Source organism: Microtus oregoni, unplaced genomic scaffold (assembly GCF_018167655.1).
Source record: "Microtus oregoni isolate MIOR12 unplaced genomic scaffold, Mior012 000026F_ref0000081, whole genome shotgun sequence".
In the NCBI taxonomy this organism is placed as follows: Eukaryota; Metazoa; Chordata; class Mammalia; order Rodentia; family Cricetidae; genus Microtus; species Microtus oregoni.
In genome coordinates, this window is record NW_024543085.1 from 31,713,563 (window position 1) to 31,737,087 (window position 23,525).

The 23,525-nt window shown below is 41.5% G+C and overlaps 1 protein-coding gene across 2 annotated transcripts in view; it reads left to right on the forward strand.

Annotated features, from left to right (window-relative positions):
• Nucleotides 1-3,858: 3,858 nt before the first annotated feature.
• The window catches only part of Chrm2 (cholinergic receptor muscarinic 2), a 124,946-nt gene continuing 105,279 nt past the window's right edge, over nt 3,859-23,525 (forward strand). The window contains exons 1-3 of one of the 2 annotated variants that reach the window (XM_041675481.1): nt 3,859-4,281; nt 4,518-4,665; nt 5,746-5,927. The gene's annotated coding sequence lies outside the window, so the exon portion shown is untranslated. The remainder of the gene's footprint in view (nt 4,282-4,517; nt 4,666-5,745; nt 5,928-23,525) is intronic. The other variant, XM_041675482.1, reaches the window with a different exon arrangement.

Here is a 23,525-nt window from a genome sequence, read left to right on the forward strand (position 1 = left end):
TTGTGTGCAACGCCAAGAGCAGGCTCCCTTTGAGCTCTCTGGAATCTTATCTCCACCTGAAATTCCAGCATCCAACTTTGACTTCAGGAAAAAAAAATGTTAAATTGTGTGTCAAAATTATACTTGGAACGGATGCAGGTGGCGCACCTCAGCTCCTGTGTTAGGGGCTCCCCTCTCTAAGTGGGTCTTCAGCTTTGCCGCCCTGGTGAAGGAGTGCATACAGACTAAATGCTCCTCTAAGCAACCATGCATCACACCTGTGTGTTTCCATCTGCGGACCTAACCGCTGACTTCTCAGCAGCTGCTTTGCATTTTGCAGTCGTTGTGCCCCTCCTCCCCCCGCCGGTTCCTCCTTCTTAATATTCCCTGTTTGTAACAGAGCTCGGTATTTTAAATATTTTAGACTCAGCAGCAGTAAATGTTTTCAGGCTTTGGATAACACTTTCAAGGCTAAGACAGAGTGAGTTTAAAACATCTGTGATGCCAAACTTCAAGGAAAAGGAAGAGAAAAAAATAGCAGGGGCATTGTTTGTCAGACTGTCGCTAAACGTTGTCGCTCAGAATCAGTCCCGTTTGTGTTTGAAAACTTCTTGTTGTGGGATATGCAAAAGAAAGGCTTGGGATTTTTCTATGAGAAAAGGACATCATCTTTGCTAGCTGAAGAATAGAAGCTTTAAATTACTCTCTGGGAGGGTTTTTAGGAAAAAATAAATAACTCTAGGAAGAATGGCATGCCTATTGTAGGACTGTTATTAAGATTTTAAAACAACAGAGCTACTGAAAAGCCCATTTCAAGTGGTAGCTGTCACTGGAAGACTCACTTTGAACCCACAAACGTTATATTCCAAACTGAATCATGACAGAGAAAAGCTCCTCGGGTATGCGTCCCAAGAATCGGGCTGCTTTTCCTGAACCTCCAGTTGCTAAGCCTCATGGTCCCTGTTCACCTCTTGGAACACTTTTGTGAGTGGGAGACTGAGGGAAACAGAACCTATTCTGGTTCGTTTTCCTGCCATAAGCAAAGCCTTCCCCTGTATTTTCTCAGATCACTGAAAATAGAAAAAGTGGGAAGGGGCAAAAAGTAGAGCTGCCATACCAGGTGAGAAACCACCACCAGAGCTCAACTCCTCATCCTCTTAATCCACTTACAAGGAGAGAGTGCCGATTTGTGCATCTGATTATTGAAGCCCAGTTACACTTGCACTGAAATCAACCTGGTGCGGTAAAATATGAACCACATCCCCAGGAGTGAGACCCAATCAGATCTCTTCTTCTTCTCTTGCTGGTGACCTTATTTATAGTCTTATTCAAAAGTGAACTTTCTCAAAGATTCAAAGTCATACCCTCCGGGCACTGGCGCTCTTCACTGCCTGTGTAAAGCTATGGTTACAAGGTGGTAGGTAATGAAGTTTGACTTCACAAGTGGAAATTACTAATTTATTAGAGTGCTATGAGGTGGCAAATAGGCATGCAGATAAAGGAATACCCACAGATGCATTCCACAAAGTCTTTAAGATGCACTTTTGAAAATGTTCCACACCAAGAGTTACTAATAAATGCAAGTGCTATATTCCCGGCATAAAAAGAGTGAAAGAACACTCTTTTATCTCAAAAAGTGAACTTGCTTAAGAGATGAAAATAAAATCCTCAGAAGACACATGATCATTTCCTGTACAACTAGAAACTAGAAGGGGTTGGGGGGGTAAGGACCCTGGGGCCAGAGTGGGGATGGATTATGTTTAAGATGCATCTTGCCTCTCTCTGGTGGGTAGTTTCACGGGCTCTGCTGGCAACGCTCCCTGATAAACACTCTCAAAGAGGTCACAGGCATGACCCAGCAATCAGCATTCTTAAATCTTGACTGCCACCTTGCAGTCATAGCCAATTTGTCATGTGCCAACAATTCTGCTGAGGGCTCTGCACGGATTGATTCTGCTGTTCTAAGTAACAAATCTAGAAGATATTGCTAAACCCATTGTACAGTCTAAAAAGTTGACTTTCCGGGTAGTTAAATAATTTCTCCACCATACAGTGAGAGGCAGAGATACAAGTAAACATGATAAAGCTGTTCACAGAGATGACTTTAGAGAAGAAAATGGGCACCATTGATGTTTGCTTACTGAAAGTACTGTTTCTGTCTGCAGCTCCTCACAAAAGCCAGATGTGTTTGTGAACCTTTGCTGGCTGTTGTCTTCCCTTCTTGGAATAGGTAGAATCCTATTAGGAAGAAAGCGTGCATGATGGGAAACAAAATCAGAACCAGGGTACTAATGAACAAATGCCTGGATTTTCTTTTTTGTTGCTGCTCAGGTATGTACCATTCCTTTTTTCCCCAGCTTCAGTGTGTGTGTGTGTGTGTGTGTGTGTGTGTGTGTGTGTGTGTGTGTGTACAGGCATGCACACATATCCATTCAAAAAACCTCAGGTACATTATGACAATGTGGCTTTCTGAAGCCTTTTTAGAAGTAATGGCAGACAGAATGATTGTGAACTGATTTTCAAGAGTACCCAGCAGAGAAAATAATGAAAAAATTCAGATATTTACTGCCAGAAAGCCAATGCTGGTGGAGGTTGGGGGCAAAGTTGAACCGAATTGCCTTTCTCAAACAAGACTCTTGGTGGCATGCCTGTATGCACACGGAGGGCAGAGACATAGCATTGCCGGTCTTTATTCCAGGGTAGCTTTGATCAAGCAAAATTGAATTTGTGTCAGGGCCTGCTCAGACACAGCAATAGGATTTTCATTTATCAGTGAGTTTGTATTAGAGTATAATTCATCGTCTTAATGGGGAACCTGTGTATAAGAGCTCCATGTTCATGTTTCTTCTCAAAGATGAAAAACTTAGAAAAGGAACTGTGGCTTCCTTATCCTGTGTGCCCTTTAACACCCCACAAAGGCCAGGGCAACAAAAACTGAGCTGCATTTCCCACTGGGCATATTAAATAGCAATTTCTCTGTCGCACTTATCACAAAGCAGACGTGTCCCATTCTTTTTCATCTAGTTTAAGGTCTCAGCTGTTTCTTCTTTAATTTATTTGGAAACCATGTAACATCATATTTATGTAACACATATTCATGCCATCATATGCAGTATACACTATCAAAAGTAAATATTGTCCTCCGCTATGCATCAAACAGGGTCCGTACTTTAAAATCTTGGGTAAATCTTTGGAAGGAATTAAAATAAATTAATTAAATAATTAAAATAAAGGAAAACAAAAATTAGTCCATGCTCTAAATACAGGAAGTTCATATCTTTTATTTTCCTCAAAGACATCTTACCCCCCTCCCCCAGTTAAAAGCTTCACGAGCACTCTGTAGCCTACTACTGCCCATTAATAGGTAGAAAACATAGGCACAGGCCTTATTTGTAAAATTAAAAAAAAAGTAAAGACATAAATAAATACCTGTTTCTCCCTAAAACATCACTCAACATCAAAGAAATAAACAAGCTGAACAGTTCGCCCTGACTGTAAAGTATGCTGCGTTTGTTGTAGCATTTCCCCACCTGGAAACACAGGGGGCTTGTGTCTTCTGCAATCAACAAGCCTTCTTCCCAACGTGCCCTGTCACCTTTGCAGCAACCGGGCACTTGCTGGCATGGGACCTAGGGGTGCTGGTGGTGATTGCAAAGGTTGTAGTGTAGAAAATGCAGACGGAGAGCTGGGCTCTGGGGACACGGACATGGAGAGATGCAGAAAAGAGCTAGAAGAAAAAGCTGTCATATTTGCTCGCAAGAACCGCCAAATCAGAGCGCAGAGAAGATTTCATTGGAGGAGCCCCTTCAACGGCAACTAATCCTGTCAGATCGAAAGAAAATTGTAAATGTTCTCTCCAGAAACTGTCCGCCCATTGCAGCTAATCGAACACAAACGCACAAATAGAGACACCACTCTCGCTCTCTTGCTACATACAGCGGGTGAGGGCGCAGAGACCCGTTCTGGGGAGGAGGCACGCGGGAGCACACACACACACACACACGCACACACACACACACACACACACACACACGCACACGCGCGCGCGCGCACACACACACAAACACTTACTTGCTCGCACACACGCACACACGACAGCCTGCGGGCTTGGCCAGAGCCCTGAAGTCGCAGATCCTACTAGGAAATCGCCAGAGGCTCTGGGAGAAGTGGAAGAGCGCGGCTCACAGACTCTAATTACTACTTCCCCAACACTCGGGTGAAGAAATGAAGCCTGCCCAGCTCTTCGCCATATCCAAGTCTCCTTTCTGTTTCGGTGTCCACAGTCATCTCCCTGAAAGCCAGGTTTGAAAGTCTTATTTATCTGTCTTTAGAGGGGTGTGATGTTCAAGGTGGCGCGCAGAGGCAAATGAACTCCAGTCTGAACAGCCCATTGGGTCCCAGTCTGGCCAAGCTGCAGGACCGATGTGAGGTGCCCCACAGCTATCCAGGAGTCTGGGGGTCTGCAGTCTCCCCGTTTCCCTCGTCCCACCCGTATAAGTGCCGGGGCGACAACTAATCTTTCGCTTTTCTCTTGCAAGATCCAGGGAAAAGGAGAGCGTGTGGCCAGCTGCGGATTCTAAGCTGTGCAGCTCGCGCCGGAGCGGGTCCAACTTGAGCCCGCCAAAGGCTCCTCGCTCCGGCCAGACTCCACCAGATCGCAGCCACGGGCGACTAAGTCAGCTACAGGTAAAGACAATGCCACACCGCCGGGTTCTTTGATTGCTCACACCAAGGGCCCTGGTACCTTGCAGTTTCTCCCTATCACCCCGACTCTGGCCGCAGAGGGGCTGGGTTTGGTGGTCCCCGCAAACACGGTCCCCGTGCGGGTTTTCTAAAGGAAACTTTAGCATCTGGGGCTTGCAGGAGGGGACACGTACCTTGGCGGGTCTGAAAGGGGGGCGCAGCTGGGACAGGGGAACCTTTGAGGTCGCTAAGTCTAGGGGAATGTGACGAAAACTGCCTGTGAGCGGCGCTACCTTAGCATGTCTGGGTCTCTGAGCTTGACATCCGACCCTTCTCCTCTTCATCCGACCGCCCTCCCCAAGAAGCTGCTTTGGGGAAGGCAAAGAGAGCTCAGTCTCTCTGGCCACTCAGTCCCCTTAGCTCTGTGCCCCTAGAGCGCACTGCGTTTAGGGTGGAGGCCGCTCGGGTTCCCACTCCACACTGTCCTCTGACTCTGCCTTGGGAGAGAGCCTTCGTATGAGAGAGACAGGTTTGCGGCTGCGGTTGATCCACGGACCTTGGCCAAAGGGCAGGGAGAATAAGGTTCTAGGGAAGGGTCCAGAAGGGATCGGGGACTCCTCTGCAAGCCAGTTCTCCTCCGCACAAGGTTGATTGTCCACTGTGGCTGAGGAAAGGAGCCCCAGTTCAGAGCTGTTGGGGTCTCAGACTCTGAGGGACGTTGGCCACTCAACTCATGGTGGGTACTGGACCACTCTGCAGGGCGTAGATAAGGGGATATGGTGCCGCAAATGACCTTTACTGTTCGCACCTGCGGAGCTGGGCTATCACCACTAACTTGTGGCTCTGGGAGCCTGTGAGGTGTGGTCCAAACCCAGTGGCAGACAGAAAACACAGGAATTCCACCTGTGCGCTCCACCCTTCCGTGTCCCTGGAGTGTCAATAGCTGAGTAGGAAGGGAGGCTAGCGTTGCAGAGCGTTCCAAGGGTAAGAATTTCGCCCAAATTGTGGACACCTACGGGGGTGAGGGGGCACAGTCTGCCTCTGTCCTCCGACATAGACATCACATGCCTCCCCCCTTTCTAGCTCTGTCCTTCTGCTCCCTGGAGGCTCTTTAGAGCCACAGAATAGTCCAAGAGAGGGTCGACGGGTCTTTCAGCCCCTTTCTGTGATGCAGACTCAGGAGCTTGTGTGCATATACCCGCGGAGAGAAGCGCTCGCTGCCAAGAGGCAGGAGGAGGGCAGAGAAATGGAAGTAAACGCTTAAGGCAAGTAGAAATGCCCGCTGACACATCACCCAGGCTGCCCTCTCTTGTCCTTGTGTCACTTCACGGTCCCTGTGCATCTGCTCCTACAGCCTTACTGCTCCAAATCTTCCCGAGGGGTGGGGGTAGGGACGAAGGGAGCCGGTTAAATCTTTTCCCCTAGCTCCTATGCTCGAGGTTCGCAATCTCCCACGCTGACCTTCCGTTCCTCTCTACTTCTTTCCTTTTTGTCTAGTTTTTCTTTCTTTTTCTTTTAGCTGGGTGGCGGTGGGTATATGGAAATCTTGTGGTGTTCAGTCCCTCCAGTCACAAGCAGCTAGAGCGACACAAACCCACATTCCAATGCTCAGCCAGGCAGGTTTTAGAGCTCCAGTGCCCAGCCACCGTTGGGCATTCTCCCAGCATCTGCAGCCTTGGCCATCTTTGCTGAGGCTTATGTCTTGGTCCAGCTAAGTGGCCAAGTTGTGGCCACTCCCTGGAGAAACCCTAGAGCAATCAGACAGATCTTGGCAATTTGGTGTGTGTGTGTGTGTGTGTGTGTGTGTGTGTGTGTGTGTGTGTGGTAGGGAGGCTGTGCTGGGGTAGTTGAAAAGGTGAGCACTTCTGAGGTGTAGTGAGAGGCAATTTTCCTGTTCCAACACTGGGTTCCTTGCTCCAGACCAACTAGTTGCAGATTTTTTTCCAGCCTGCGCAGAATAAATAGTCAGATAGAGTGCCAGAGTAAGTCTGCCCTGTCCTGTCATTCTCTTCCTTGCAACTGGTCCATTCCTATAATCAGTCTTCCCTCTAAGCATCAGCTGAGCTCCTAAACTCCAGGTTAACCGACTCTGGGTGGTGGGGCAAAGGCTTTCATAACGTTTTCTGCAATTAGGTGCATAAGCATAAGCTGCTTTGATAAGCATACGGCTGGATGGATGTTCATGTTTTCATTGCTGAGCAATAACGGCGAGGTTGATCCACTTAACAGAGAAACCCTTCACAGCCCCTGGGTCGTCTTGAAGAATTTTGCAAAGACACTAATGGTTGTAAAGATGACCAGTCGATTTAGCCAACGCACAGTTCCATTCTGAAAACTGTATTGGGTTGCAGTTTGAGACTGTGGTCAAATGAATGGAAGAACTTTGTGCCAACAATGTCGCAGGCTTGCCTTAGGAAAAAGACTGAGGAAGTCACATGAAAGCCAGAGGAGTTCTGATTGTCATGCTGTGTTGAGGATTTGGCAATGCAATTGACAAATCACTTCTCATCCATTCTCCAGACTTTCTGAGATGATATAATATTGGCAAATACATTCAAAAAATACAAAATAGACTCCTTAAAGCCTGGGGCCCTCTCCCAAGTTTGTCTATTGCTTGTGAGTTCGGTGAATAGAGTGGAGTGTCCACTGTAGAGGAAAGTTGAGGTGTCGGACCCAAAAGAAGGAGAAGGCTGTCTGCCAGATGTTTTGTCATCCTGTAAAAGGAGAAATGATGTGTGCTTATGTAAGTGTGCCTGGGGCTGCCTGGAGGGGAACTGGGGGAAGAAAATAAGTGGATTGCAATATCCCGATCATAGTTCAAGTGCATGAGAACCCAGAAAACATGTTTGAAGCTCTCAAATGACTTCAGAGGTAGCCGTGGAAGAGATTAACAGTTAAACTATACTTGAAAACCTTCCTGCAATGAGCTCCCATGGGCAACCAATTTGTGTGTGTAGGGGGATAAACTGTTTTCTTTTCTTTTTTTTTAAAGTTTCTCTAAAAGTGACATTATATTATTCTTTTCCAAAACAGCACCCCCCACCACTGCCTCAGTCAGGCAATGGGACACATTCTTATTCTGAGAGAATTGTTTCCCCGAATCTTATCTAGAGTAGCCTGCCCTCAGGGCCAAGGATGGTGGAGGGCTTCAGCATCTTTAGAAGTGGCTAGCCTGCTGTTTGGCAGAAGAAAATGGAAGGTGTGCCTGCTCAGGGGTCAATGCAGAGCAAGCTGTCTGATGGGAAGGCATGCGTCTCCCAGGCCCACAGCAATGAATAAAGTAGAAGAAGGTGTAGAAGAATAAGAGAATTTAGAAAAAGGAAACAAAAGGGCAGGGACCTCCTAACATGACCTTAATAGAATGTGGTTCAGCATCCACTCCTGACCTGGTCTTGGTAACTCACTATGTGAAACAATGTTCCCAAGTATCTACCTATCTAAGTACCCAGAGACCTTTCTCCATCTGATTTTAGCATGTCTTTTAACTCTTTTATTCGGTAAGATGAAGACTGACAAACAACAGAGTTCCCTCGAAGGACTGGTTTTCTTCATAACAATTGCTTGCTCTGATACATTATTTTGGATGTCCATGCTGTATTCCCTCAAGGACTCATATGCCTTAAACCCTGTTAATATCCCCCTTGTGGCCATTAACACCATCTTTATCATTTGTTCCCACTCTGTTTCCTTAGGCTCATCGAGCAGATGTTCCAACCTCTTTTATTAGAGGCCAGTAGGCAAGTGTACTGTCTGCACCTCCTAGGTTCTGCTCGGTTGTCTTCTTGTGTGATAATATGTACGTCACGTATGCCTGCATGGTCCTCTGTGTGTGTGTTTTGGAGACAGAGACGGGGGAAGGAGGTGGTGTCAATCATGGGAAGCAGGTCATCTTTCCTTAGGCACTTTCAAACTTTAGGCTAAATCCCTGGCTACTTTCCTAAGCAGCTTACATGCATTATATTATCGGTTTTGCTACAAATCCCTACAATTTTAAATAGTGTCAAGCTCATACCAGGAGCTTAAAAAATCTTTTTTTGAATGAGTAAATATATGAGTCCATTTTCTCACTGCAAAAATTCTAAAACATAGGTGCTATAGTTCTTGATTTTTACAGGAGTGGAAACCCACAATCACAGAGACCCAGTGATGATCCAAAATTAAAAAGCTAGTATGTTGCAACCCCAAGATGCCAATGCAGCCAGTTGGACTCTTGTGTTATCATTCTGATACTGTACCAACTGACTATGTACAGAGACATTCTGTGGTTTGCCTGTGTTTGGGGATACAGCAATGTAATATCAAGTTTGTAATCATGTTCCCTCCATCCGTTTAATTCAACTCTGCCTTTTCTGATTAGATCCCCTGTATCCCAGCAAAAAAGAATCCATGCCAACTAGATTCTTAGTTGGCATGACATGCTTATTCTACTTAGTTAGTTATTATCTCTGGTGGAAGAAAGCAAAGGCATGAAGATTACCAGGCGTCTTGCCAGGTGCCACATCCACCTCTCACCTAAAAAGCAAGAGAACAAAATAGAGTTCTAATGGCTTCCAGTTGAACTCATGACAGGCAGATAAATAGAATCCCCCAAAGTGAAACATCTAAGTAACATCTAAGTACTTCACGACAAAGTTCATAAGTCAGCATCCCTTCTACCTGTCTCTTCCTTGTATTACGGTGAATGGATTTCTCTCTACTACCTTTTTCCCTTTTTTGACACTCAGGATCTAAATTTAAATGCTTTCTTTTAATTTCATTCAGACTTTATTGTCGACCTCTGCTTTGCAAGGAAGTGTGGCTTTGTGAGCTGCTATCAGCTGGGGAGGAGGAAGAGGAGAAGCCTTGTAGCTTCTATGCTATCTATTCTTGTCTTACTTCATTTTCTTTTTCTCACATGCCCAAGTTCCTTTTATACTATGACCTAAATATACAATCATTTTAGCTGCTGCTGTTACCATGGTAATGTTTCATGGTAGATAAGGGTATACTATAGTTTCTGTCATTAGTAGTGGAGTTCTTTCCCCCAAAACCTTCTCCCTCTAGCCCAGCTGACTATGCCTAATGATGCCCTCTGGTGTTCAAAGGTGGGAAGCGCATTGGTTTGTTTATGAGTAGCTCATTGTTTAAAGTTTAGGAGGCACTTTAATCTCAACCTGAAAACGGGCATAGGTATAATAAGGTTTAATTAGTATAGTTTAAACAATGATATTTTAATAACTCTTCTTGTTTTTTTAAGTATATTAAATGCTTTTTACAATGTAGAGTTTTAGAAAGTTCCGGTTAAAGGAGGTAGACCTACTGTATGTACTCTTGTATGCTTAAGATAAGTGTGAACTCTTCTTATGGGAGACAGAGAGCTTGCACGGAAATATTTTTAGAGGAGAATCTAGTAGATTATTCTGCATGCTTTGGTCTTTGGATGTAAAAGTGGGAAGTCTTCTGTCTTTAGCGTGGGGAGAGTTTCTCGCTGGACATGTTACTCTTACTCTACAAAGAACACATTTTTATTAGTCATACACGACCCAAAAAACTGATATCCTGAGGGCTTGTTTTCCTTCTTTCTTACTCCAATTCCTCAGCTTCTACTTTAGTTGCAAGGCAAACCAGTGTGCTCTCTGGTACTTCTCCAGAACCTCTCCCCAAATCTCCATTGGCAGAGGAATTTCAGACGTTTGTCATGATGTTTTGAACTGGTCTTTCGTTCTCCAATCTCCTCTTCTCACTGTCAGTGTGCCCTTTTTATAATGCAAATCACAACATGTCATTCCCTGTCTTTCATCACTGATACAGTGTGTTCTTCATCGCTGATACAGTATGTCCTCCATCACTGATACATTGAGTCCTCTCACTGATACAGTGAGTCCTCTACCACTGATAGAGTGAGTCCTTCTATCAGTGAATTAACTTGAGTCCTTTATCACTGATTCGGTAAGACCTCCATCACTGATACAGCGAGTCCTCCATCACTGACACAGTGAGTCCTTTATCACTGATACAGTGAGTCCACCATCACTGATACAGTGAGTCCTCCATCACTGATACAGTGAGTCCTTTATCACTGATATAGTGAGTCCTTTATCACTGATATAGTGAGTCCTCCATCGCTGATACAGTGAGTCCTCCATCACTGACACAGTGAGTCCTTTATCACTGATACAGTGAGTCCTCCATCGCTGATATAGTGAGTCCTTTATCACTGACACACTGAGTCCTTTATCACTGATACAGTGAGTCCTCCATCGCTGATATAGTGAGTCCTTTATCACTGACACAGTGAGTCCTTTATCACTGATACAATGATTTCTTCCATCACTGACAATAGCTTTTTCCCCAGCTGCATGTTTGCTTGCCATTTCTTCACCTCTAGTCTGCAGAGACAGAACACACAGGAGCTTAGTATCCTGACCCAATTAGAGTAAATGCTAAATAAATATTAGCCAATATGTTCTTTCTCTTCATTTCTTTTTTCCTTTCCTCTTTCTTCCCTTTCATTTATCACTGGTATTATTTTTATTGCAATAAACAGTGACAAGTAACCAGTTTTTTATTTATATTCAGAACCAATATAATGATATGTCATTGTTTGATTTTTTGTATTCATAATAATATGTTTTAGAGGAGAAAATCATGTGTTATTATTTTAAAGCAATCCATGGATCTGTATAAGTGATTTTCTTGGGTATTGAACTAAATTATTTACAAAGTGGAGGTACTTGCAAATTTAGCTAATTTAATCTGGTACTTACCATAAAACAAGAATTAGATCTCAAAATTTCAAATTAGGAAAAATAGAAGAACAGTGGACATATTTATTAGTGATGAAAAGCATGGATTTATAATATATTAGTAATAAGAAGCTTTGATTTTTATACTTAATCTTAGGCAAAGGCTGAGAAGTGATGAGACAGGATTTTTTTAAATAGCTAACTGACTTTCTAACAAAAATTTTGCATAGATGTTTATAACTTCATGAATATTCATAGTTCCTTTCTATTTTATTGTATAAAAATCTCCCTAGGCTACACACTAGTTTAGGTTCAGATGTCTAGTATATGGAACAACAGTGCAACTGTATCTGTATGTTTAAGATAAATGAAAATGGATATTTTAAGTGGGATAGGGGTGGTGTTCTGTTTTCTTTGGGCTCAGGAAGGCAGGCCATCTGTTTTGGAGGCTAAGACGTTTGCCCTTGGGTGGTGACCTCTACGCGTACAGACACAGAAGTTTCCAGTAGTCGGCATGCATAGTTGGGGCTTTGACTGACAGGATTTCGAGAACTGGCTAAATCCCCACTCTCTCCTATGGCTTTTTAGAGAGAGTAATCCATAGGTTGAATGCCTAGTATACTCCGTTCTTCTTGAAGGGATTCTGAGCAAGCAGGCAACACTCCCGGGAACATAGATCTTTAACAGGCACCTGGTGAACAAGAGTGAAGCACAATTGAATTTATGGTAAAAGGGTACTTTAGAACTTACCAAAAACTGAAAAGAAAACAAACAAACAAACAAACAGAATACTCAGCCCTGAAATGTGTCTATAGGAAAGTTTTGCCTCCTGTCAAGATCCCAACAGAGCGATCAGTCAGCGTGGTCTGAAACCTTTTCCTGAGCAGATAGCAGTGTAAGGGAGGAACAGTAAGTCAGCACAGCCGTGGGTGGTGGTGCCTGTCTACTGCACACCTGTTCACCTACACGCAGCTCAGTTACATCCCCGTATCTACGTCCTTAGAGTTAGCTCTGGGCTGGGAAGGGCTGAGTACTTGGTTCCCTTTGTAAGCCTTGTTTCAGTTTCTTCCCCTTCTCACCGATGGCTTCTCAGACCACCTAAGCTGGCTCATGCTATCCTCTTTACGGTCCCTTGTCTAGGTTGTCACTGGGAAACAAATGAACAAGCAACCGCTCTTCTTTCTCTCCCAGCCTCGCAAGGACGAATTAGTAAGAGTGAGGGAATTGTCTTCAGTGTTAACAGTGTACATCTATCTGTTACAGATACTCACCCACTGTGATGATCCCAAGGGGCAAGCATAGAGATGATCATTTGATGCTATCGTTCACTCTTAGTCAAGAAGCTGGTTTCTCTGTTTTAACAAAGCAGATACGTTTTTCCTTACCAAAAAAATAAAGAAAGAAAGAAACCAGAGGAAGAAGTGGGCCTCTTATCTCCTGATTAATTAATTACTCGGGGTCTCTTTCCTAGGGGTGAGTTAGATAGCTAAAGAATTACCTGAAGACTATTTTTTCTACATTTCATAAATGCTAAGCATAGAATAATTTGATTTGTAGTGGTAATAAAATGTATTGTATGCACAATTCATGAACTAGATGACATTTCTGTACCTTTCTTGACTTTGTTTCAAGGGGAAGAGGCCTTCTGCCTCAACCCACTTGCAATAAGTAAAATTTCCTTCTTGTTCCCTAAATGAATTCTTTGGACTGAAATATTTGGTTTTATTTTATCAAGAAGAAAAAGAGTAGCCTCAAGGGGCCAAAGTATGCTTTCCAAATAGATCCCTTGTTTGCTTTGTCCTCAAATTTACTTTCCCCCCAAACTCTGTCAATGAAGTTAGCAGCTATGTATTTATATGTAAACCTTAGCAGCATAGATCTCTTCTCCTGTATACTGAGTCCTGAGGGTATTGAAGGAGGGGGGCCATGGACAACAAAGGCTTAAATCCTGTAGTCACAAGTGGGTAGAACAAAGTCCCAGTGCAGTTTCGTTTTTAAATCACCATGATTGTTTTCTGTGACTAAGTGCTTATATACTACGAATGATTCTGATTTGTGAGAGAGACATTCCTCTGTGACAACGATAATGACCAGCTCCCCCATACCAAAGAAAGCAGAGCAAAACCTGAAGTGAGAATTTCTGTGCCATGCTTCTACAAAACTCTACAATTTTTGCCATTGCTTTGGGTATATTGTTCCTATGCCTCAGGTCTACCCTTCGTATTACGTGCTTCTTAGATTTTCTTTATAAACTTAATAGGAACTGGGAATTTTTTGACACTGAACAACTTGGTTTAAGTCTGAATCTGAGGTTATTTTCATCAACACCACATCTAAGAGAAAACATGAACTCCAAAGCCTTGTTTGCTTTGCTCAGCTGTGCAGCAGGAGCCTTTTAAAGGAGGCCATCCCATTCGAGAATTTGGCACCTGATAAAAACAGGGACCAAGAGAAAGAGAAGAAAAAATGCAGAGGTAAGCCTCTCTTGCAATCACCGCTCAGGAAATTAACTTATGGAAAAGACGGAGCTCTCCTTAGGCAGGTGAGTGCGAGGTGAGACTCAGAACCACTGTGTTTTCCAGTAGCCTGGAGGAGGCCAATTTGTCCACCTCCTATCTGGAAGTGGTGGAGCATGAAAAACCCCTCGGGATCTCTTTTGAGGCACGGTGGTGAGAGATATTTCTGAGAAAACTTTTGGGTATAGAAGTCTTTAGGCACGAAATAGTTCACGGCTATTTATCAAAGGCGTGTGGTAAAATCAGGCAGTGTGACGATGCTATTCTTTATTTCTGTCATACAACCACTCCCACCGTCTTTCACTATTAAGCCATTGCTCTTATTTAATGTTGACTTCTGCATTGCATATACACAAACAAAAGGCCAAAGGAACTCATTGTTGGGAGGGGTAAAAATAATCAATAGACAAATTCTCTCCTTGTTTATGCATCCATTCTTAATTCTTAACTATTTATACACCCTCAGACTCCTGAGAATCATTACTGCCTATTGGCAAATGTTAATACTAGCTAGTTTTTGGTGCAATTAATTGAAATTTCACACTCTCCTATTTCCATACCTGTCAATATTTTTACGTACTGACACCTCTAATCAAGGATTATCATTCACAAGGAACTGCCAACAGGGCCCTAATTAATTAAAGTGATAATTGCTCCCCTTTCCCTTGCAGCTTGTTGGTTATGTAACACATTCTGCAGGAAACTCACGGCCTCAGCATTTCTCTTTAAATGCTCCCACTTCATGAAGATTCTTCAACTTCTATCTCTGCAAGAGGTTTTAATTTTAATTAATTTTATTTTTTTAATAGTAAAAAAAGTCATATTTGTTCTCCAGTGAGTTTTCTTATGTAAACAAATAAAATGGCATATTTCCATTGTTGGAGTGTCTGTGTTAAATCTCACGGCTTGTTTCCATAACAGAGAGATGTTGTCAGACATCTCTCCTTTGATGTCTTGTTTAGTTTCTTTATCACAATGTATGTATCCATGGTCCTTTCTTCTTGGATCTGTTTTCTGTTCTGCGATGCTCAGCTAGTAAATTTCTTCTACAACAGTATATGAGGTTTATTAGGGTTTCGGGGTTGGTGTGGTACCATGATTTCTGTAGACATGAGATTTAGATTAGACTTCGCTATTGGCACCCCTGTTGCCCTATTCCTTAATAGATATCGCTCCTGCACCTTTGTATTGGCGCACCTTAGTACTGGCTTCAGAAACAAGTGATGGTGACTCTAAATCCATGAGACAGTTTCCATAAATCCTCAGAATCCGTGAAATCCCCGTACTATACACTGGTTAGGTTTTCTACGGGTGATAGGATCCCATTTGTTTCTTTTTATTAACTTGCCGTGATTTATTTCTTTCGCTCGCAGCAAACACTTACTCAACGACATTTATAAGTAACTATCCATCCCAAATCTACATGGTCTTACTTTATTTTTCTAGTATAATTGAAACGAGACCCAAACCCAACAAGTCAGTCATCTAAAACTCAAATTGTTCTTCTCCCGTTACAGTGTAGAATCTTCTTCTTGCTCCTTTAGGTTTTTTGCATGACATTATGTTTTGAAACAGTTTGAGTTCATGAACGTAGAGTGAAAAAATACATAGTGTTCTCCCAGATTTCCAACCCTATATGCCCAAGGGTTCTCCACACAGCAAACATACTCTGGAGAGTGACAGCGTTATCATCTGACTGGGTCTATCGCTTGCATTAGCTATCCTTCTTGGTGGTGTTTATTGTATGCACTTGAACACGCAGATAATGATGCATGCACATTGAGACAATATCACGAAGAATGCTTCCATTCCTATGAAAATCTGCGAAACTCCGTTCCCGACTGCTCATCATCACTCATTTGCTCTTCTTTCTGTCCCCACAGTTTTGCCTTTTCCAGAACATCGAATCACCGGGATCCTTCAGTAGCTTCCTTTACCTCACAGTAGGCGTTCACCTTTTCGGCCACCACATTTTACTATTAGGTAGCCATTTGTTTTCAGACCTGAATAAGATTCTGCTGTGCCGGGTTTTTCTGGGACTTAAAGCTTTTTCCCTTGTCCCTTCAATAATGTTTTTTAGCTAAACATTATAGAAATATTCTCCTCTCACCATAAGTAATACATTATTTTATTCTTATGCTAGATTTTCTCTAATCTTTCATTTCTATACTCTTTAATTCTGGAACTTTCTAATAATAACCACAGATCTCATAGTGTAAATGTTATAATTTTGTTACTCTTTCTGTAAGTAACTTATACCCATTTCAATGCTTAAAAAGAATCTGACACTGTTTCTTACCACTGTCTGGATTTTATTAACTATTTCTCCACTATTATATTTTACAGGAGATGATATTAATAATTCAAACAAAAATGTGTTTATCTGGTTGGGTTGGCTCTTCTGCCCCCTGGAGTCTAGCTAAGGAGCAGGGAGGAAAGGACATCACAGAGCTATGTCTTTTTTATTTCTCTTTATCAACTGATTTCCCAAGACTCAGCAGCCGTGATAATGCCACGGTTCAATAAAAAAGGCTAAACACTTCAATGAAAGCTGCAGCTTTGAAAGACTTATGACCCCTAGAAAGACCATGAATTTGAATTTGGCTGATTGGTATCCCCAGTTCTAGTTCAGAAGCAAGAGGAGTCCTAAGGGATCATTTAGCATTTCTCTGGACTGTGCCCTTTTCTTTATTCTCAGACATCAGGCAGGTTGATGTAATTCTATACTTTGGTGTATTTAGTCCAGCTAATGGACATGGGTTTTGTACCAGAGAACTAATGATATCCACTAACTTTAACTTGACTTTTAGCACCGCACTGGGCCCTACTCTTCATGCTACTTGAATTTGTATTCATGATACATACAGGAAAATTTTCACTGATATTTTCTGGTTTTGTTAGAAGAAACCTACTGCATAAGGGCAGAAGTGCTGTTTTTCCTTTCTTTTAAATATCATTTTATTGTTTCCTTCTTTTCGGCATTGAATCTAGTATCTATCTCTAATCTTAGCACAGAGATAAACCCAATAAATATTATCCAATGGTGATTTTGTACTTTAGTCTACCAAAAGATCCAAGTACCCTACTAGCCAGGTATACATTTGCTGCTTCTCTAACTATCTTCTGAAATAACATAGGAGACTCTGTAAAAGTTCCCATTGGGAAAAGAATTCCCTCTGAATACATTTCCCACATTGTAAACCAACACTCCATTGAAGCTTTGGCACAAGTTTCTTAGGCTGCCCCTTTAGGTGTATGATGGCATCATTTGTTTAAGCTTAATTGAGATTCTATCTCAAATGCATGAACCTGTAACAAGACAGAACTTCTCAGTATTTGTATACTGCATTAAACATCGCATGTATTTGAAATGGCACACATATCCCTACAGAACTAGGGATAGGTTTAATATCACTTTTTTCTTTTTACTTGACTTTATCTAATGGATATATGAGCAAAAAACCAAACAGCAATCTTAATCATGTAACCATTTGTTATGCTAGGTACTATTAAAATTGGGGTGTTCATTTGTTTTTGCTTGTATTTAATGAATAATTGATAAATAAATTTTGTTTATGAAACTGTGTTCATTCCACAGATAATTTCTAAGACCTGACCTTCAGACCTCCACTCTATCTTCATATATCCACAGGGGAAGAAACTTAAATCCCCACTTCCACTCTATAATGGGAAACTTTACATTTATCTGTATCAGTCTTTCTGTAACCTTCTGTACCTGCAGAAGGGTTGTGTGGGCTGGTAGGGATCCTCAGTAGACACTAGGAAAGGAACTCAGAAAGAGAAGATTCAAGCATCTTTCTTTGACTTATGAGCCAGATAAGCCTCAGACAGAGTAAATTAGTGGTAAAATACAGCTGCTTCATGTGTTTCTGTCAAAACTTACTCTTTTTCTCCAATTACATACATTCAGGAAATCAGTGGAGTGTTCATTATAATCAAATCTGATAAGTTTATTTCACAGTTAAACATATTTTTCCAAGAAGCAGTAGTGGATTTATAACTTATCTTCTGTGGTAATTTGAACCAAGCTTAGAGTCTGAACCTCCTGCCTCCAACCCATTATCAATCCAACCCATTATCAATTAATGATATCTATATCATTAATATCAACAGTATTAGCAATTATTGTTGCTCCAACTACCTTCATGAAAGGTGATGCTATTTGATTTTTAATCTTAGACATCAGCTCCTTCTAAGAAAGCTCTTGGTCCATAAAAACCCCTTGTTTTACTTCCTTATGTGACTAGATCTTATTATTCTCTTTCTTATTACTGTCTCCCTCTCCACAATAGCTTAGCAAGCATCCCATGATTTCAAAGTGCTATTTTTGTTGGCAATACATGAGTTAATCAGTGGTTTCAAAACTTTAATGACAGATAAGAAAGGCTGCCAACCCCTCAGAACCTGTGTTGGTTGTTATATTGTTGATCTCAGTCTTACTGAACATCAACCCTAGGTCAATGAGTTGTTGCTCTAATCTTGATAGTAACAGCTTTCTTATTTTTTTAAAGAGTTTTTGTGAACACTATTCACTTCTTTGTTTGTTTTGTTTTGTTTTTTGTTTTTAGAGACAGGGTTTCTCTGTGTAACAGCCATGGCCGTCCTGCAACTCAGTTTGTAGACCAAACTGACCTCAAACTCACAGAGATCCACCTGCCTCTACCGCCCAAGTGCTGGGATTAAAGGCATGCACCACCATACCTGGCTTCCACTATTTTATTCTTAACAGTAATACAAATAACTAAGGACATTTTTTTTTTCTGGAGTACTTACTTACAATGTTTTGTGTAAGTCAATACATATATAAAGATACAAACTTAACCTTCTAACATCATATAATTGAAATGGAATTAGACATTGTACTGATGTTTATTCTCTAAGAATGTACAACTTCAGAAAGCAGGTGGTAGCATGATAAATATCTAGTTTTGTTGTTGTTTGAGATAAGTCTTTTTTCTTTTTTTTAAATTTATTTATTTATTAAAGATTTCTGTCTCTTCCCCACCACCACCTCCCATTTCCCTCCCCTCCCCCAATCAAGTCCCCCTCCTTTGTCAGCCCAAAGAGCAATCAGGGTTCCCTGCCCTGTGGGAAGTCCAAGGAACCCCCACCTCCATCCAGGTCTAGTAAGGTGAGCATACAAACTGCCTAGGCTCCCCCAAAGCCAGTACGTGCGGTAGGATCGTCTTTTTTCTGTGTAGCCTTGGCTACACTGAAACTTGCTCTGTAGACCAGGCTGTCCATACACTCAGAGATCCACCTGCCTCTGCCTCCCGAGTGCTGGGATTAAAGGTGTGTACACTCAATCATTAAAGGCTAAATTTACAATCAAAAAGATATATGAACTTTTTAGTGAAACTACACCAAATTCCACTTCTTGCTTTCTCATTTCATAAGGTCATCAGGAGACTCTGTTCTCGTATGTATTGCCAAGTTTACAAAACTGTCCATGCAGGATCTTTAGAGTGAGCAAGGGATGATTTGAAAAGCCACATTTTAATACTGTCTCTCCTCATTATGCCAAAGGATTTTCCTTCCAAATAGTGTTGCTTCGTCCTGAAGTTCCAAACCTGTACATGTAATCAGTTTGCCATAAATCTTTTTGAGAAGATGCCAGGCATTTTATTATTTTTGTTTTATTATTATTATTATTGGTTGATGTTTTGCCTTGTTTTTATTAGGGGAAAGAGAGAGGAGACACAATTGTTGGTGAGCTGTGGAGCTGGTGTTGTCTGGCACACTGAATGTCTCATGGACCTGAGCAATTCAAAAGGAGGTGCCAGAATGCGGTAGTCTCAGGCCACTGTCATTCTCAGTGGGAACGTGATGTGCTCCAGAAGAATGCTGGGAAGGCACTTGCAAAGCTATTTTAAGAGGCGTTTGGAACAGACAGAGGACAGAGCAGTGTAGGAGAGCATGCCAGAAAGCCTAGTTTGTGAATACTGTATTCTCTTCAGGGGTTACTCAGTGGCAAAATCAAAAAAGGATGTCTTGCCAAGGAACAAAGCTGCTTATCTCCACCTCGTGAAATTCCATCCTAAATAGAGTGTGCAAATTAAAATTGAAATGTTTCACCCAATGACAGGAGTTCTGCTTTTGTTTGCTTGCTTTGTGTCTTTCTTATATGACTTATCCCAACTTCCAGGCTGGTGCTATTGGTTGGTACCAGGAATGCACTGGAGGACAGATGAGATGTTGTATTTGAAGAGGCTGGAAACTAATTTGCCTCCACCTCCTTAGAAAAAAAAATGGTTCGTTTATCTTCATATAGGCCCAGAGAAAAAAGGATTTGGACAAGAATGACGATTTTTCCTTGGTTGGAGGACAACGGATCAGAGGAGAGGCAAATAAGGCCCCAGAGTTTGAATTCTTGCTCAGTGAAAGCCCCAAGACATTTAGAAAATTGGGACAGGCTTCTTGTAAAGACAAGTAGGTGGTAGAAGCTCCCTTCGACTCCTCCTTTACCTCAAAAATGACCTAAATCTTGGAAGCAGCAAATAAATCTGCACACAAACTGAATGCTACCCACAAATCGTCTACCTGTACCCCAGAAAAATACCCATCTCTCATGTCAGTTTTTTTGAAAGTTTTCTTTCTGTCTCCCTCCAGCATCCATCCATCTATTGTGGAGAAGACAGATGCAGGTTCTCTGTACAGGATAGCGACTCTTAAACCAGAAATACTGATGACTCATTTGCTCTTCAACACATATTGCTACAAAGAAAACTAGGTGCATCTGGATTCTTGGCTAGATATTTAGCCTGCATAGAGGGTTCATTGTAATTCCAATCCTTTCAGTGTGTCATAGGAGATAAGGTGAGAAAAAAGAAACCATAAAATACGGGTGTTACACTGGCGACTATGGGACTCCTGAAACCACGGGGGAGGCAGTGATTAACTCATCTGAGGCTTGGTTTAATGGAGGACTATTTCAAGGGCCAGTGTGGTTTCAATGGCTTAAACAGAAGGAATAAGGATCTCTTCAATAGTGCAGAACAGGTACCAAAGAGTAAGGATGGTCCACGTCAAGGTTGTGAAGAGTCAGCTAGCAGTTTCAAAGCTTACCTGATTCATTACCGTGTGCGGAATTTATCACCAATTCTATTTCATTTGAAAGTCTCATAGTAGGATTATAGGAAATTAGATAAATCATTATGGAGGAGGTTAAATTAGCCGTGCTAGGAAAGAGTAGACCCATGTAAACTTGAAATAACAGTTCCCTATTCTTGAATTTCCCCTTCCACACCCTCAAATAATCTGGGCATCAGATAAATCTCTAAGACGATTTCATTATTTATATTAAAGCAAGTTCAGCCAGTTACTGCAGGAAACAGAAAAGTAGCTCATTGTTTTTGTTTTTTCTTCATAGGTTCACAGATGCTTGACACTTTATAAGTAATCTCTTATTGAGTAAAACAAGGTGAGGGAAATATAATTTGTCCAAATCACCTTGCCTTAATGAGTGAATCCTACAACTCTTTTCCTCTCAAGCAGCTACTAAATTGGATGATACAGGTTGGGTGATGCAACAAGTCTACCATTTTCTTTTGTGCTGAATGTTTTCATTCTCTTTAAATGTTCTATTTGTGGGCTAATTATGACTTGTATACATTTTCTAAAAGAAGCATTTACAGTCTGAAATGAATTAATATATCCACCATCTTAATTTGCCTTTTTTAAGGGTGTTAATAACAAATTGAGGAAATATAGAACTACTAATTTAGGATTATTATTAATTTAGGATGAAATGACTGACTGAGAACAGAGTGTGTTCAACTCCTATTCCATCTAGATGTTTCCGTCTAGCAATTGCACTGTGTCATTTCCTGAAGTGTCCCCCAGCTCACTCATCTACAATAAATCCCTGGGTGAGTTATGGAGAAATAAATTAGTAGTGATGAGTTTGAACCTTTCGGTTGAGTCACCCAAATCTCAAAAAGCATACAACTTCGTTGGTAACCTCAAAATTTCATGGATCATGCCTCATCGTAATTATTTGCAGTCTCCTGAGAAAACCAAATGTTCAGATAGAAGAAGAGAACAAGTGTTTATTATTTGATCTCTGTGAAGTAATTCTTCTTCTGGGGGCACTTAGAACTTTAGCACTTATTACTAATATTACTATTATATAATTTATATGTATTACTACTATTATTATTTTATTTGAACACAATCTTGAGTTCAAATTATCATTTGGAAAAACAGACATGGACAAGAAACTTTCTCTGTCCTAGAAGGTGTCTGATGACTTTCTATCCTTCTTTCACTGAAGTAACTCCAGCTTGGACATCTTTGGAAATGCAAAGATAAAGAGGAGTTGCCTCAAGAACTGTCTCCTATCTGTCATAAGGGATCTCTCTGAAACTTCCAGTAGACTCCACTTTTCTCAAGGCCATTCTCTTTTTATTTTGGTCCTGCTTCTCCTAACTGTGCTTAGCCATTGGGTGCCTAGTAAGAACCCCAAGAAAGATTGTCTCAGAAAAGGAAGAAGTTCATCTCCCTTCTTCTCCATGTCTACTGAAGCTACACATTCCTTCCCATCTCTGCATGAGGTGGAGGCAATAATGCTCAGATTTTTCTCTTTAACCTTTCCATCTGCCTGAAGTAGGGCAGTTGATATTGGTATTAGAAGCTTTTGGGATTCTGTGAAAAATATTCTAAGCAAGGACTATTATACATGAGTAGAATTGACATTTTTCAGGTTCACCAATCATCAGTTTTCAACCTTCTAGGGAAAAGATCTCCATGGTAGGGGAAAATTTTTGAGAAATGAGGTATTATCACTTTCTACTCAGACTGCGACAAGATATGTGCCTCAGTTTCCTTTTATTTAACATGTGATATAACCTGTTTTATTTTGGCCATATCTTGTTAGTAAAATGATTCAGAAACTTCCAGATAAATATTGATTCAATTATATCCATTGAAAGTAATTGGGCTTAATGCTCAGTAAGCTTTCTTTGGTTTGTTACAGTCCAGAGCCCAAGCCCAGGGAAAAGTGCCATCCACATTCATGCTAGGTTTTACCACATCAATTCAGACAGTCAAAACAATCTGCCAGAGACATGTTCGTGGGTCAAGTTGATCTAGACTATGCCCCATTGAGACTCTTCATAGGGAACTCCAGGTTGTGTCAATCTGACAATTTGAACTAACCATCACATAAGGTGATTCACGACTGAAATCATTACATTGACATTTTGGATCCATTTCATAAGTTGAGATGCTATACTCACGGAGTATATGGAAATTACAAATACCATTTGCAATGACTTGGATTCAGATAGAACCTCCTACTATCTTTTCTGGTTTACTTGGATATGCTGATTTTTACAGAAATGTGATTTTATTTCTGTTAAACACACTTAAAATTATGTGCCTGCTGGATTTACTTTTCATTCCATTTAGAGCTAGAGAAATTTGAAATGATGCATAAAGACTAGACGTCTAGGCTGCCTGGAAGATATGTTAGCCTGAATTCCCCCATGTAGAGCAAAATCTATGCAGCAGATCTGATCATACATAGTTTGTCACTATGGCTTTATAACCTCCAATTATTTTTCTGTATTTTTTTCCAACCAGAGGATATAGGTTGAAGTTT